Raw genomic sequence first — 15608 nt, 5'->3', positions numbered from 1 at the left:
AAAAATGTATATAATAACTGCCTGAGCCTGAAGGTATGGTGAAGATAAAAAGGCAATGTAGATATAAAGAGCTTAGAACTATACTCAAATATTATATAAACTCAATAAATCTTTTTATTTAAATTTTATTTGAATTTTTTAAAATAATTTTATTTATTTAACATTAGTATAGAGAACATTCCATTGAACAGCAGCACAATACATATCTTCTCAAGTGCAAAGGGAACACTCTCCATGAGAGATCTTATGTTAGAACACGAACAAGTCTTAAACACAAGAAGACTGCAATCATATCAAGGATTTTTTCTAATCACAGTGATAGGAAACTAAAAATCATTAACAAGAGGAGAATGAGAAAATCCACAAATACATGGAAATTAAATAACACATTTCAGAACAACCAACCAACGGGTCAAAGAAGGAAATCAAAAAGGAAATTTAAAAAAATGTTATTAGACAAATGAAGATGGAAACTCAACATACCAAAATTTATGCAATGCAGCAAAAGGAGTTGTAAGAGTAAAGTTTATAGTAATAAACACTTACGTTAGGAAAAAAAGAATGATATCAAATAAATAACCTCAGTTTAGAATTCAAGGAAGTAGAAAAAGAAGAACAAATGAAGCACAAAGTTAGCAGAAGAAATAATAAATATCAAAGCAGAAACAAACAGCATAGACAAAGAAAAATAGTAAAGAACAGAATTAAACACTGATTTCTTGAAAAGCTCAACAAAATTTACACACCTTCAACCAGACTAACCAAGAAAAAAAAGAGAGAAGACTCAAGTAAAATTATAAATGAAAGAGGAGACATTACAACTGAAATACTAAGGATCATAAGAAACTAGTATGAACAATTACATGCTGACAAACTGGGTCATCTGGGAGAAATGGATACATTTCTGGCAACATATAACCAATCAAAAAGGAAACATGAAGAAATAGAAAATTCTGACAGACCAATATCAAGTAAGAGGATTGGGGGGGAAAAAAAAAGAAGACTGAATCAGTAATCAGAAATCTACACACACACACACACACACACACACACACACACACACACACACAGCGAGATGGTTTCAGGGGTGAATTCTGAACATTTAAAAAAGAATTAACCCAATTCTTCTCAAACTCCTCCAAGAAACCAAAGAAGAAAGAACACCTAAAAACACATTTTACGAGGCAAGTATTACCCTGATACCAAAACCAGATAAGGACAGTACAAGAAAATAAAATGATAGGTAAATATTCCTAATAAGTATATATGCAAAATATGTATGTGAGAATCCTCAACAAAATGCTAGCAAATAGAATTCACACATTAAAAGGATGATACACTATTACCAAATGAGATTTATTCATAGGATGCAAGGATGGTTCAACGTATGCCAATCAATAAATGTGCTATACCACATTAACCAGAATGAAGGATAAACATACGATCATCTCAACAGATGCAGAAAAAAAGCATCTGACAATACTCAGCATGCTTACTTGATAAAAACTCTCAACAAATTGAGTAGAGATGGAATTTATATCAATATTTTCAAAGTCCATATATACAAACCCAGAGCTAACATTACATTCAATGGTAAAAAGCTGAAGGCTTCTCCTCAAAGATTAGGAACACCAGGGTGCCCACGCTTTCCACTCCTACTCAACATATTCCTTGGAGCTCTACCCACAGATATTAAGCAAGAAAAAGATAGAAAAAGTATCCAAATCAGGAAAGAATTAAAATTGTTCCTGTTTGCAGGTAACATGACATCATATATAGAAAACCATTTTACATACACACACATACTTACATATACACGTATACACAAACATAATGGATTCTTAGTCAACTATACATAAGAAGGAAACCCTGTCATTTGTAAAATGGATGAACCCAAGGGTCATCATGCTCAATGAAATAATGTAGACAGAGACAGGGACAGACAAATACTGTACGGTGTCACTTATATGTGGAATCTACAAAGTTGAATTCATGGCAACATAGAGTCAACCAGTTATTGCCATGGCATGAGGGATGGGGGAAATGGGGAGATGACAGGCCTAAGTTCTGGAGATCTAATGTGTGGCATGGTGACTATGACTGATAATACTTTATTGTGTACTTGAAATGTGCTAACAAGTAGATATTTAGTGTTCTCACCACCGAAGGGGGGGGGAGGATGTAACTGTGAGGTGACAGATGTGTTAATTAACTTGATTGCAATAATCATCTCACAACGTAAACATATATCCAATCATCATGCTGCACATCTTAAATACAATTTTGTGTCTCAACTATACCTCAAAAAAGCTGGGGGGAGCAGTAATTTTTTGTGTAATGATGCGCATGAAAACATTTAATGAAAAATAAAGTGCAATACACATATCAGGGATTATTACCATAAAAAAATCACTAAATGATCACTATTTCTTGAGTTTCAAATAATCAGTTTTTATTAGCTGTTCTTCAGTCTTCTTCATTGTCCTCACACCTCCAACCTCAGCTCTTCTGCTTCCTCAAACGGAGACTCTTAGCATGTCAACTGTCCTCTACTTCAGAATGAAAACAAAAGTACTTGTATGAAATTACTTGAAAGGCCACCATATCTGTAACTTCCTCAACTACTCTTTTCTTCTCCACAGTGTCCAGTCTCTCCACCAATGTTCTCTTTCAGTTTATGCCTTGTCAGAAAGCACATGCTAGTGATTAGTTCACCTCTTGTGCACCCTGAAAGTTTATTTCCAGGTTTGGTCATTCTTACCAGCATTTAAGAATATTCTGGCTCCTTGTCATAAATACGGCCATAACCAGAAGACTAAGTTAAGATCACGATGAAAACCCCTCTGCCCGGAATGTTTCCTGTCCACACACCTCTTTATTTACTCCTCCTCTACATGGTCGAGCTTCTCTAAAGAGCTGTCTATGTTCAGGGTCTCCAATTTCATGATTCTCTTTCAGTTGGCCTATAACCCTACCACTGGAGTAGCTACTGTCCTCTCTGTTACAAAGGTCACCAATGGCCACCATTCTGCCATCAACAATAAAGCCTGTTAGAATCAATAAACTGCGCTCATTCCTCATCTCATCTGACTTCTAGAAAGTCTTAAGCACACACTCATCTTGCCTTTTGTTCTTCACTTTTAGGGAGGGGGAAAAAGTAGGAAACTGCTTTTCTCTAACAAAACACCAAACAATAAAACTATACTTCACCACGTAAAACTACCATAGACAAGAACAGAACGGACACTTTTTACTCCTGTTTTTATACATAAGCAGGCTGAGATTGAGAAAGTTTAAGTCACTTTCACAAGATTACAAAATGTGTGAACAGCTCAGAATCAAACTGTTCTGATATTGAAGTCAACTAACGTTTATAAATTTATAACATGACTTGTGATTTAACAGAACTTTAGTATACTTCCAAGCAGCAATCTGCAGAATCTCATTTCCTCCTAACTTCATCACCATATATTGACTACGAGAATGACTACCAATCTGCACAAATCAATAATGAACACATAAAATTTTCAAAACCTATCTTCATAGTTAACGATAATGACACTAACCTTAAGAAGGGCAAGCCAACTAAAGCCGTTGGTCAATTAAGCACTTGTGGATGTCCAAAAACTACTCAGTCTTATCAACGCATCTTGCTGCTATGGTAAGCACCATCAATCCATAAAAAAGAAAGGTAATTATTGCGGGTTTTAAGCCACTTTACAAAATGGCACAAGATTCCAAATAGAATCATGTGCGGAAAATGTCACCTCAGCAGTTAAAGCTGGACGTTTTTCACAAATTGATAATGCTAGGATCTGGATTACAGTTTTGATAACCGGCTATTAGATAGTCTTTTAAAAACTGTAACAACATCTCGAGGCCTGGCTGGCGCAGTCGGTTAAGCCTCTGACACTTCCTTTCGACTCAGGTCATGATCTCAGGGTGGTGAGATCGAGTCCTGCATCAGGTTCCATGCTCAGCACAGAGTCTGCTTGAGATTCTCCCTCCCTCTCCCCCTCCCGCTCGTGCGCTCCCTCTCTCTAAAATAAATAAAATAAATCTTTAAAAAGCAAAAGCAACTTTAACAACATTCCAAGGATGTAACATGTGTCACGGCCTCAGTAGCTAAAGGGGGCAGGACATGGCCCGTAACACAGCACCACACAAACCAGCTACATGAAGAATGTGAGAGTGTAGTCTGATAAAATCAACGTCCAAAGGAAAAGTGCACACAGCCCGCTGATACGTGCCAGATAGCGGTCCAGGGTGACGCACGTGTGTGCAGGCAGCTCTGTGAACCTAACAGAGCCCATGATCAACAGCTAGCGGCTTTCTCATGAACCGTTTTTCTCAAACCGTACCTTTCCTTTATCTTGTTGCATTAGTTGGATGCATTCCCTTGAAACAGTTATTAAAGTTAAGTGCATCCTTTTAAAACGTGAAAGAATAAACATTTACGGAACTGAACCAATTCTAAACCAATTCAGAATTGGTAGAAAAGGGTGTATAATGGAGGTTAAAATATCAGATTTGCTGCTGTTCAAGACTGTGTTGGAGAAAATGACTTAGGCGTGTAGTTAAAAAGGGTTTTCTAAGGCTGAACTGAAATTTCATTGGTTAAACCCCGAAAAAGAGGAAAGCCACATTCAAAATGCAATTTTGTGATTATGCATCATAAGCTGAGTACTAGTTTGCAAAAAAGGTCCGATCTCTGCTTTTTTCATGGAAATATTTCACCAAGGAAGAAAAGATAACAGTGACCAGGAAGTTCACAAGGAACCGAGATAGAAGCAGTGCCTTTTTGGCTTCCTGCCACAATCTGCGGCCAGCCTCGCCATGATCCCGCTTGCCACCAGTATCAATCGGTATCAAAGTGTGTGCAATTTCAGACACAAAGCGTGTGGGATTCACATGGTGGATTCCCTCGGTGCTGCTTAGACTGAGGATTCTTCCTCAGAAAAGATAAAGGCAGGTATATACCCCTCTTCAGACCATCTAAAGATGCCCATCTCTCTCATGTCAGTCAGCTCGTCATGCAATTTGACATTTTAATAAGGCACAGAATTTTACTTTTTGGAGGAAAAAAAAAAAAAAAAAAGGCTGCAGTTATCCTAAAGTAGTGTGGCTTCAAGTGTTATTAAGCCAGAGAGGGGCACCTGGGTGGCTCAGTCGTTAGGCATCTGCCTTCGGCTCAGGTCATGATCCCAGAGTTCTGGGATCAAGCCCCCTCATCGGGCTCCCTACTCAGAGGGAAGCCTGTTTCTCCCTCTCCCACTCCCCCTGCTTGTGTTCCCTCTCTCGCTGCCTCTCTGTCATATAAATAAATAAAATTTAAAAAAAAAAAGCCAAAGAGAACTATCAGCCTCCCTTCTCAATTCCAAATGGCCCAGGAGCTCAGAGGTCGAACTTCTGATTTGGATTCAGAGCTCCCCATAGGGGAGGCAGTGTTAGTTCTTAAAGCAGACCAACTGTAAGTAAGTTTCTTTAGTGAGTTTTTCTAATTCCATAAACATCACAGAATTTTTTAAAATTAAAAAAAAACATTATATTCAAATCTCATCTCACTTTTGCATCATCTTTATGATTTGGGGGAAAACACTTCATACAGATGATGAGCCATTCCTAAAACTCTGGCTCCAGACATCTGTAAGTAGCAAGGCCATAGATACGCAGCCACGGACCCCCTGCAAGGGAGCACAGCATCTAGTTCCAGACGCCGCTACTCTCCTCCTATGTAACTCTGAACCCCTCGAACCCCAAAAATCCCTTTCTCAGGAAACCTCTTCAAAGTCCCATACCCCTGTCTTTCCTTTTACAGCTAACCTCAATTCGCAAAGGAATGGGACATTTTTTTTCCCATTTTATTCCAAGACAATCCTTACCACCAAATTTTATTGATGTGTTGCCTAATTCAAAAGTGCCTTTTAGAAAACGTACCACAAAGAGCACAGACATAAGTATAATAACATTTTTAAAAATAAGGACCAAGGACAGAGAGAAAAATTAAATCACCTGAGCCAAACTATATATTTACAATTGCTGTGTGAATACTATAAATGGCTCTGTAAGTCTTCCAGATGGGAGAGAAATGGAAGGCTAATGTTTTCATTATCAAAACAGAGGGTATATCCTGGCTCTAGGTAGTTGTCCTGCTGTCCACGAATAAATTAACTTAGACAACCTCTGTTTTGTCTCCTGACAGAATCACTACGATGTATTTGAACGGTATGCTCTTGGTTTTTCTCATGGTTATTTACAAAAGTGCCCTCGCAAAAAGAGATTCTTTCTTTTAAGATGCATCATGCTATTAGGCGCTGAGTATTCAAAGATACATGAAAGAAGTTTACTTTAGATTTCAGTATCATGAAAGTCCTTTTATATAAGAATGGTCTTAATAAATCAGTATGGGTCCTTGAGTTTAGAAATGAAAGGATTGGATATTGATGGCATTCCATTATCTATATTGTATATTCATATACCATTAACCACATTTCATAGTCATATTCCATTTTCACTGGATTATCATGAAAGCTTTTAAAAGAGGTTAATAGGCTTCCATTTCCAAAGGTTAGCCAGCATCGCTAAAGTTAGAGTTTCCTAAGAAAAACATTTAGTGTATTAAAAGAAAACATTGCAGGGTGGAAGAGAAAAGAGAATTCCTAAAGGCATAAGGTTCTAATACATAGCTGGTACAGAGTGATGCTATTTGTCTTGAAATTTCCAGACTCTGAGAATATTTTTGCTATAAGGGATCTTAAAATATGCAGTCTATCTCCTCAATCTACAGAAGAGAAAAAAACACTGAGGCACAGAGAGATTAAATCCCTTGCCCAAAATTCCATTAGTGACCAGAAGTAAAGTCCAGAGTAGAACCCAATTCCCTGTACCAAAGATAACATCTTTCCCACTACAAAATTCTCAACTCATCCTTGCCCCAAAATTACTTGCAGGACAAATCTTCTCCCCCGGCCCCCCAGATAATCCCATGTAACTCAAATCTAAGTATAAAGGACCCCTGGGTTATGTACCTTTTTCTTTTCACATTTTAAAGTGGGCCTGCTTATTAACAGTGGTAGATATCTCTTTTTAACAACTTGGAGATTCAGTTTTGGAGGCTCCTGGATTTTCAGATTCAATACAGTTCAGAATTAATATACTATCTTCTTTGTAGCTGGACAACAAGACCAATACGTTCTCTTTCTCTTTCATGAGTCAAGAGAACACCAGAAGAGCGCAGCGGTAACTCACTCACCGATCTTCATCAAATTAACGTAAGTCATCAGATGGGTCAGTCAATGTGACTGCTCCATTTCACTCATCATTGAAAGGAGTAAAACGGATTCGTCACAACACATAGGCAGCCCGTCCTGTGATCTCTTTCACAGAGTTGCTCCTTGGTACTGGGCACATTCACCTACTATGGCACCTAGCACACTGGTTTGTAAATTTATTTTTATCATTCTACTACAAATAAATTAATATTTATACAATTGTGTCATATTTTTTCAGTCTGATTTTGCTTAATAAAATATTTAAAGAGTGGCTACCTCACTCTTTTTTGGGGCACCCTATTAGATACTGAGTTTATGAGGTTTATGGGGGAGACATATATGATCTTATTTACAATATCATTACAGAGGGGTGCACAGGAAGTACTGAGGAAGACCATGTGGGGCTTAGGCGGCATGACAAAAGCCATGAACTCAATGTGAGCAAACAGAACTAGGTCGCTAGTATATAAAGGTAGGGATAAGGAAGGAGAGTGTTCCAGGAAAAGAAAACGCACACATACAGAAAAGTAAAGAAGCATGAAAAATCATTTTATGGTGCAAGGTAGGGCAGCTTAGAAAGACAAAATGTGGAGTGCCTGGGGGGCTCAGTCAGTTAAGCATCGAGTCTTGATCTCAGCTCAGGTCATGATCTCAGGGTCTGAGATGGAGCCCTGGGTCGGGCTTTGCGAGGAGCATAGAGCCTGCTTAAGACTGCTCCCCTCTCCCCTTACCCCTCCCCACCCCCTGCTTGCTCACTCTCTCTAAAAAAAGAAAAAATTAAAGAAAATTTTTTAAAAATTAAAATTAAATAAATAAATAAGGCAAAAAGTTACTGTTAGTATTAGAACAAAAATGCTCAGTTTTTGATATACCAGAATCATCTGGAACACTAAAAACGAATGCAGAAGACCAAAGGCTATCTAAGTAGAAGAGTTAATTTATCAAATCCTTAGGTGATTCTAACACACACTGAAATTCAAGACCTACTGTATTAGAGCACTAAGTGCTTAGATGAGGAAGGTGTGTAAAAGGACAAAGTAGAAAAGAGAGGTCAAGATCATATTCTAGGCTACCCAAAGTCATAGGTCAATCCCCAGATTAAAAAGAAGTCTACTTACAGCACAGGTAATAGGGAGAGACACAAACATGCCTGCATTTTAGCATAACTACTGTCAACACTAAATAAAATACATATAAAATAGAAAACTCAGAGAACAGGGCAATTAATATTCCTTTCCAATAGCACAGGTGAAAGAGGTAAGGGCCTACACTAGAGTTCGGGTTGTAGGGATGATGAAGGTGGAAAATATGACACTACCAAGTCATCAGCCCACACCAGTTTCATGTAATACATGTCAGGATTGGTTGTTAGTCAATTAGGAAGAAGAATCTCTCACTTTACCACCATCATAGACAGCTAAAACTAAAAACATACCAACAGAACAGATGATTAGTTAAAAACTCTTGAGTCCATTATGGCCTGCAAGAGGTACTGGACTGCAATGTGAAGTGACTGAGTGGAAACTATTTTTAAAACTGATTTTATTAAGAAATATTTAATGCAGACAAAGATTATGTCTTGACTGTATAAAGAACAATGAAACAGAGATCCACACAGACCCACCACTCTGCTAATTACATGACCAGTACACCTGAAGACTGTTTTGTTCCCAAACCACATTCTTTCACTTGCCTACCACCCCTAAGGTCATCATTCTTCTAAAACGCATGTTTATCATTTTCTTTTCTCCGTGGCTTAAGTACAGAGTTCGGGTTGTAGGGATGATGATTATGTAGGACGTATCCTACATAATGCTGTTTAGTTTCATTTGTTGTTTTACAAAACTACTGTCTTGATGTCTTCTACAGCCTGCTCTTTTTCCACAACATGTACTTGAGACAATTATGTTTTAGGTGCAATGCTTCAGTTCACCTTCCTTTTGTTGAGTGTTCCACTGTATCAGGAGACAACTATTTAACCATTTTCCTGCCAGTAGACATGAGTGGTTTCCAATTTTTTCTCATCATAAACAATGCTATTTTTTATTTTTATTTTTCTTAATACTATTTTTCATATTCTTGCACATGTGTCTTAGGGAACGAATCAAGTTTGCTCTAGGATGGTGGCTCTTTTTTAAATGGAGACCCATTAAATGGAAGCCCAGTACACACACACACACCCTAAGCAAATGTTTCCTCAAATATTTACCCTATTAATACATACTAATATTCTTTCATTTATCACATTCTATTATATTGCATAGAATGATATTTCGTTTCAACACATTGGTATTGAGCTGCTCAATTAATTTTAAGACACCCTAAAAAGCAGCAGCAACCTAGGCTTTGAAAAATCAGTGCTCCAGGGTGTAAGCCTAGAAGAGGAACTGCTGGGAGGTGAACATATGTATATCCTCTGCTTCCTTAGATAAGGCCAAATTGTTTTCCAAAAGGCTTGTGGTAATTTACTCTCTCATCAATGATACCTGTGATTGCTCCAAATACACACCAAAACTTATCCAGTCTATTTATTGTAAAATATAATCAATTCATAATTATGGTAGAGTTTTTTGATAGTGTTTTCCTATTTTCATTGGCAATTTGTGTTTCTTCTTTCAAATGCCAAAACTATGTTTTCCCCTAGTTTGCACAGGGCTGCTTATTGAGCTCTTCTTCGTCTGTAGAAATTTGTTTTAAATACGTAGTCTTGATATAAAGCTTTTGTTGGTCATCTTCACCTGATATGGCTTATATTTTTTATGGTGAGCTTAAATTTAAGAAGTTTTCATTGTAAAGTGGTTAAATTTATTTCTCTCTCATTATTATCATCTTTTCATTAGTACTAATGTTTTATCTATCTTAGAGCCATTAAAGGCAAAATTATTGATGATCACAACAGGATAGATGACCGTAGCCATATACAGAAGTACTTCTACCTAAGTGAGACTTGGTTACTGATAAAGAAATCTGTCAACTTAATCATTTCTAATGCTATCAATTTTAGTTACAACATATTAACCTAGGAGTGGTCTGTGGCATGTGTCTAGAAAAGTACACGGATAATAAGATCTTGTTTGAGCTTACTGAACACCTTTAGAGAAACACATTCTATATTCAACAGCTATTGGTCTGTTAGTCAACATAGGGTTGACCTTTGTGGGGGAACTGCCCTTTTCACAGTTTGCCTAAATAGACTTCATGACCTTCCAATTCTCTTGGAATAAATCATTGTTCACTCAAGGCATTCTTGCATAATGATTTCATTTCCTGATATCTTAATAGCATAGACAGGGTATCTTGAATTACTGACACCAATTGTTTGAATAACAGATAAATACATGCCCCAATGCAAGGGTAACAGACCTTCTTCTGTATAAGAATTCTACCAAGTTCATGCTTATCCCGAAAGTGTGATCCAGGTGGAATTCAGTGATAAAGCTGAGTAGATCTGGGAACCAAAGACTCAATTCACCAAAAACTATAACCCCCTTAAACTCTTTCTGGGGAGCTGCTAACCACTGTTTCTCACATTCCTAAGGTTTATAAAGGTTTACAACTAAATTGCCATTTGAGAACAGCATGTGACTTAGAAGTGTGAAGAACTGTGTAAGGTTCTAAGAAACAACAATTACCAGGAAATGCAGGTCCCATCTAAATACGTTAAAATTATTGTTTTAGCCTTCTGCTTTCCAAAGAGAAAAAAAAAATCTGCAGACTAGGTTCCTGTCCCAGTCCACTGGTCCACCTCTATTTTTAACGTAACACCACAAAAGTGGGGAGACGCATATATACTCTTAATCATCTATGGTTTTACAGAATAGGAAACTGATTTCTAATGACAAATTTAATTTTTATTTGCATTAAAAAATAGGTTTCAGTATAGCTCCTAAATTTTTTTATGTCCCAAAGTTGGAAAAATTTGTCAGTAAATGTACGTTTCGTTGTGTATTGCATTTTAAGTACTTTGACTTTTTAAAATTACAGATTGTACGTATTTTGTAGTCAATTTCTACATTTCACAAAACTGCGTATCTCAGAATGCTCAAAGTCTATCACTTGTAATCATTTACAACTCTCTGGGAGAGAAGAGGATTTGTGTATAAATACACAACTGGCACTCTGTACCATATAAAAATTATTGCACCAATTTTATAAACTTAATCTCTAACACACATGTTTAACTGAATGAAACTATGAATATCGCTAGTATGATCTGATGATTATTCTTTTGGTTTGCTTCGGTTTACAATTACATACCATGCTATCTGCATGGTTAGCTTTTTCACTCTGCTGGGAAATACATACTTCGTATTTGTAAATATAATTTTGCCTTAGTCTCTCAGACTCTATGTAAGTGTGTGCTTGTTGTGTGTGTGTGTGTGTGTGTGTGTGTTTTCAAATCACAATCTTTTGAGTAAGGCAGAAATAAAAATCTACCTGGGAGTATTTAATTGTTTTAATATCCTTAAAAATACAATTTTAAAACTCCTCTATCTCAGTAGCATTTCCCCCATTTTTCTCTTCTTTCCATAATGGAGCCTTATGCCCCCACATCAACATTCTGGCACATCTCTAATTATAAGGAAGACTACTGTTCTTTGCTTCATATTTAGAAACTATTTTTAGATGCTGGCTTTCACATGCATGTCTTTCTTTCTCTAAGTGATTCTTTCATCTAAAATCAGAGATAAAATTTCAAGCTAATGTTGCCTAGCTAAAAATACAGGGGAATGCAGTACTTTGTATTTACATCATATGAAGTAGCAGAAAACATTTCACTGGATGGAAAGTGACCAGGACCCAAGTATGAAAATCAGGAGAGAAAAGGCTTCAGATTTTCTAAAACTATACTGTGTTCAGGTATACTGCCCTCTTTTCTTTGGGGAATGCAGGCTCCAAATTCCAAATCAAAATACCCAAGCCAAATTTTTCTGCCTTAACAAAGAACAGTTTCACATTTCTGGATTCAGAAACTCACTTCTGGATTCTGGGTTTGACTGCTTTTCTCATTTCCAAAAATATTGTATTTTATTGAAGGTTCAAATTGCTTCCTAACATGACCGAGGAGTGCTCCTGAGGGTATGGCAGGCTCAGGAATCAATCTACATATGGATTAGAACAAAGGAAAAAGGAGAATTATCTGCATGCATCTAAGAATACTTTTAATCTAACTAAACTCCTCTCTGGTGCAAAAGTTAGATTTGCTTCCTAGTTTATGGCAGTATTCTAAGCCATTGCTTTACATCCTTTAGTTCGTTGTATAGTTTCCATCAACTTTATACTTGTCTCTTCAATGGCTGTACCCTACTGGGCAGCCTTTGAAGACCCTTGTCAGGACAGAATGGGGTCAGAGAAACAAGCTGGAAAGACACAGGGCGGTGATCAATAGTTCAAACAAAGAAATGAAACTGGGACAAGAAAAATAATGGTCTAAATTTAATCAGTTCGGTTTAATTTATAAGATGAAAATTCCAATAGCAATTGAGTTAAATTCCATCACTATCAATGAACCTTAAAAAAGTTCTCTGGGTTCAATATGCAATCTCAGCTTCAAACCAGAACATAAATTAAATTAATGGTATTCTTTTCGCATTGCATTAGTTTGATTTAAGTAAGATTTGAAGTATTTCTTATAGCAGATAATTCCAGTTCATCTTTTCAATGTGCAAACAGAACTGAGTTCTTTTGTCAACCTACAGCCAGGGACACATTTATGGTCATCATACATTATTCAACTCATGTTTCTTTGTTCAAATATTAAATCATCCCCTATTACCTAGCATAAAATAGATGTTGGCCTTATTTTGACTGTAGGGTGGCAAATGAGTGTAAAAGCAAGTTATCAATTCTCCTGACAGAGGGAGAATTCCAAAAGAAAGCATAATACTTTTCAAAACACATATTTCAAACTTGTTTTATCAGTTTCTAAAAGTGCCATCTCCTTAATTTAAGCTGATTATTTCAATGACCATTTGTCAGCTCTCCTTTTCCTGTGGAAGTCTAGTGACACTTGTTGGGCCTGATCACAGCCCTGTATCCTTACAGCGTATGGTTCTCTGACCCCATTCTGTCCTACCAAGGGTCCCCAACAGCTGCCCAGCAGGATACAGCCACTGAAGATCCTAATATGAAGGTGACTGAAACATACGTGTGCTTAAGGAAACCAAAATAAAAAAAGTATTTTCCACTAAGAAGAATCCTGTCCTTGTCTCCAACTTCTTTTAGGCTTAAGCTGATGTGGGAGAAAGGTGTGTAACTACACCCTAATTAATGGTACTTCTTAATACTGAAATGACAAGGTTTAAAATGTCCTCTTTCTTGTAAGGGAAAAGAAAATCATAAACAAACCAGAGGCCTAACTGGCGTAATAAAGCAAAGACATTTTACTAAAACCAGGCTACTTGGCATTCAAAACATTCTTTAGTTTAAGAATCCTATAGGAGCTCCTCGAATGAAAACAACAGCAACAAGAAAGCACATCTTTAGCAAAAGTCCTTAAAGATAGCATTTTTATTCATCATGAGAAAACAGGTCATCATGACTGATTTTCTTCAGTTGTTACCTCTTGCAACATTCTGCACAGTTCTAAAAATACAGAGTGCGTACTTTCTTTTAAACCAACATGTGTTTTCTAAATGTGTAGACATTTTCATGACTCAAGTAGAAGGAAAACAATGTTGGACGTAGAAGTACTTTTTCCAATGGGCCATTTTGTTGCTACCAGATCTCCTATGGTGGTCCCTCTCCATTACCAAGACCACCTTATGGATCCCAGAGTCAAAACTACTGCAGTAGGTCCGGAACTTAGCCAGTTAGAAATTTTACTGTCAATACTGTCTTGCATATTACTAAGAAAGCTTATTAGAACTTTCATATTAAATGTTATGCTAACGCATATCTATTACTTCCTACTAGCAAAGCCCAAAATACAGATGCAGGGACACACTCATGTTGGTCCAGCTCTCCTCTTCCCTACCATCAACTCTGGACCTAGTTCTCCCTCTCCAGAGCCTAGCCTAACCCTCACCAAGCCCTTTCTCATCCCACTACATAATACCTTAAACTAAACATTGAGATACTTGTTTACTTGTCTTCAATCTGTTCTGTCTTCCCATTGTCCACGGTTAAGATTCTTCCCTATGACCTCCTTTCTCTTCCTTCTGCCCAACCCCAAGAATAACCCCCTTCCCAATCTCAGAAAAATCCCAGTCAACTCTGTTCAAGACAGCCTGACAGATTTCCATAGCAGCTTACTATCTCAAGCAATTCTGAGGACAAGGCCTAAGAAAAAATGGGGTTCCTATCTTATACAACAGGGTCTAGGGCTCATGGAGGGCTAGGGACTCCATCAATTGCCTACACAGTAAGATTTAAGAACATTCTACACAACTTTCCCTAGCCAAGAATATCCCCATCTAACCCAAGAGGCCAGCTGACCAGTTTGTCTTGAGGAAGAGGAAACTCTGTGTAATGGAGAAAGCCTGACATCGAATACCAGCTGCTTTCCTTTCCAGCTGTGCAGCTTCGCACAAGTTATTAAACTTTTGAGCCCCAATTTGTTTTTCAAAAACTGGAGATTATAATCCCTCACTTGCGAAGTTGGTGCAAATGTAGGCAGTATGTGTAAATGTGAGGCATACACAGCACTCAGTAAACTGAAGCTCTTATTATTACATCTCGCATTCAAAATGGATTTGGGGCAATAAAAAGATCCCTTGGCAAATGGCAGCTGGAGCAGAGTGGGTAATAGTGAGGAAAAGGGAAATAAAATACTTCAGAAAGAATATTAGAGAGATACCAAAGGCTACAACCCCTACTATATTGATCTTACAATCAAAAGTAGAAGTAAAACAACATGTACAAAGTTCCTAATACAGGCCACCCATGTTCCTAGGAATTTCTCTTCTATTAAAATACATGAACGCATTAATTAATTACTCCATAATCATCTAAGGTGCATGGTATCCGCACTTTACAAATAAAAATGCCTTCTATCTCAGAAAACTTTCTCAACTTTACAAGTTCACACAGCTGCTACAAGTCCAGGCCTTTCTAACTCTAAAACTCACTACCTTTCTGCTTTGTCATGGCCCCCTTCCAGCGTGGAATCAAGTGCTGGCTCTGCGTGAACGTCTGCAAATCATTTATGACGGAGTTTCCTTCGCCTGTAAAATATCTGTAATACCTGCTGACCTCAGTGGGGTGACTAAAGAATAACATTAAATACGGTACATGAAATACAAAGTTATGACTAAAGAAAATACTAACTTAATACCATTAACACAAAAACTAAGTTGCCATAGTCCCCTGATCTGTTTGCTGTTGTGATCCCACCCC

This window comes from Ursus arctos, unplaced genomic scaffold (genome assembly GCF_023065955.2).
Source record: "Ursus arctos isolate Adak ecotype North America unplaced genomic scaffold, UrsArc2.0 scaffold_5, whole genome shotgun sequence".
Taxonomy (NCBI): domain Eukaryota; kingdom Metazoa; phylum Chordata; class Mammalia; order Carnivora; family Ursidae; genus Ursus; species Ursus arctos.
This window is presented reverse-complemented; position numbering follows the sequence as displayed.